The 2359-nt window shown below is 43.9% G+C and overlaps 1 long non-coding RNA gene across 1 annotated transcript; it reads left to right on the top strand.

The window, feature by feature from the left end:
* The first annotated feature begins 316 nt into the window (after positions 1–316).
* Positions 317–1067, top strand: LOC133317869 (uncharacterized). The gene is made up of 3 exons (XR_009752394.1): positions 317–373; positions 473–537; positions 969–1067. It is a non-coding gene; the product is annotated as an uncharacterized LOC133317869 (long non-coding RNA).
* Positions 1068–2359: the final 1292 nt, after the last annotated feature.

Here is a 2359-nt window from a genome sequence, read left to right as displayed (position 1 = left end):
ATTCTAACCCTTGAACCTCATGATTCCTTGAAATTTGCATGAGTTAGGGTTTATGAATAGTGTTTAGGGATTTTGATGAAATGTTGTTAAAATTAGCTATGTTCTAGGAAGAATGGAGCTTAGAGCATGTTGTGAAAAATGCTAGGAACGACATTTAATCGGTGAAAATGAGCTTAGATAGCTAAATGAGTATACTTGTAAAATGGCAAGAATATGATGCTTGATATTGGATTTCTTGCATTGTTAATAAATGGTTTGGCTTGGTTGATTGATGATTGTGTCCTAATGATGTCTAGGATTGAGACATTTGGACCGACCGTGAGTGATCAACCGCTTGAGCAAGCTATGGAGCTTGAGTAGCTCATTGGAATTGGTAAGCTCATACTTGTGTAGTGTTTTGAATTGAGTAGTTGATGGTTGATTGTGAAATACTCTTGGATGCAATGTGTTGATTGCATTACACCATGTGTAGGTGTTGGTTTTGGAGTAGAGTATTGTTGACATTGGTGGTGAACAAAGGTCGAATTGAAGCTTGAGGTAAGCCTTCGGACCTTGGGTGTAATTCCCTTGATTGTTCCACCAAGCCCTGAAAGGGTAGTGGTGATTATAGTGTATATAAATGCAATGAAATAGTGTAATGCTTTGTTATACGTATGTGTATGCATTTGGTGTGGCATAGGATGGTGTTTCCCTATATGGTATGTTGCATGACGATGCATAAATCATACTTGGTAGTTAGCTGGCCAGTAGGACTATTTGCATCTGAGTTTCCTTAGGACAGCTTGAGAGCTCGAGGGATTTCTCCTGGAGATGTTATTGCACTTTGCATAGATATGTATTTACTGCATTATTATTGTTATTGCTATTACATTGATATGGAACTGTGGGGTGGAGAGATGCTCCAAGGACCCCTGGTTTACTGGATATATTCGTATATCTCACCCCGTGTTGTGGGGACCCCCTTTCAGGTAAGGATGCTGCAGGAGCCTCTGGTGGCAAGTGGCCATATCTGGATTATGCATGAAATGTGGCATTTCTTTTGAGATTGTACATGTTGTTTTGTAGCTCACATGTATAGAATTGTAATGAATAGGCAATGCTAGATTTATGATTTGTATATTGGAATGAACTTAGCCTATGCTCATGCCTTTGGTCATCTCTTTTGTTGATGGGAGCCAAGGGAATGATCATAGTGTTTTGTAAGCTAAGTTCCATGAGTTGTAAAGGATATGTAATGTAAATGATGCCTACTTGAAATTCAACATATGCATGCTTGTTATGTATTGAGTTATTGAATTGGTTGGGCTGAGAATCAATTAGGTACCTTTTGTTTAAATTGGGAAACGCTGAGAAAACAAAGGTTATGCTGCCCAAATCCTAGCTAAATCTCATGAGGAGAGGTTGGATGAGTGCTAGGATTTAGTTTTGGGGCATGGACAATTGGGGTTTGGTATGGGGATGCATCTTCCCCTAGACTTGGACTTGAAAAATGTGGGGATTGGAATTCCCTGGCAGCGCGCTTCAGCGCCCAGGAGCGCGCTCAAGCGCCCTGCTGCCCCTGTGAGTGCCAATGCATTCAGCCTCCTCGCGCTGGAGCGCCCAAGTGGGGGCTTAAGCGCCCAGGATTGCGCGCTGGAGCGCCCTGGCTCGCGCTTAAGCGCCCTTCGCTGCAGAAAGATGGGATGCTTACTGTCCCCTCGTGTTTTAGCGCCCAGTGTGGGGCTAAGCGCCCAGGGTTGCGCGCTTGAGCGCCCTGGTCCGCGCTTAAGCGCCCTTAGCCACTGAAGGAGGAGATGCTTCTGTCTCTGCGGGCTAAAACGTCACAATGGGAGCTTAAGCGCCCAGGATAGCGCGCTTGAGCGCCCTGATGCGCGCTTAAGCGCCCATTCACACTGAAATACCTGATGCTTCCTGCCTCCGTGCACTTAAGCGCCCAGGTGGAGGCTTTAGCGCCCGAGAGCGCGCGCTTGAGCGCCCGGTAGCGCGCTGAAGCGCGCGGGGCCTGTGACCAACATTCTCTTGTGTTGCTTCAAATTGTCCTAACTTGGGCTACAGTGCTCCGATTTGAGCGCGGTTTGAAGCCACGGGTAGCTAATGAAGAGATCTACAATATAACAGAAGTTGTGAAATAATAAGAAGTAAATTAATGGTTTAAAAATAGAATAAGAAAATGATGTTAAGCTTAATTTATCTGATTCCGCAAGGTAATACGGTTATGATCACGAAATTGGGTATTATAAATTCGGCATGTTTTAAAATGAAAAATTTATCCGGATTTTAATTGAACCCATGTGATTGTAACTGCGATTAATATCATAATGCGATGTTAACAAACCGGTTCTAGAACGGGGTGTTACAG

This window comes from Gastrolobium bilobum, unplaced genomic scaffold (genome assembly GCF_033153095.1).
Source record: "Gastrolobium bilobum isolate Gb01-03AN ecotype WA unplaced genomic scaffold, APGP_CSIRO_Gbil_v1 utg3966, whole genome shotgun sequence".
Lineage (NCBI taxonomy): Eukaryota > Viridiplantae > Streptophyta > Magnoliopsida > Fabales > Fabaceae > Gastrolobium > Gastrolobium bilobum.
This window is presented reverse-complemented; position numbering and strand designations above follow the sequence as displayed.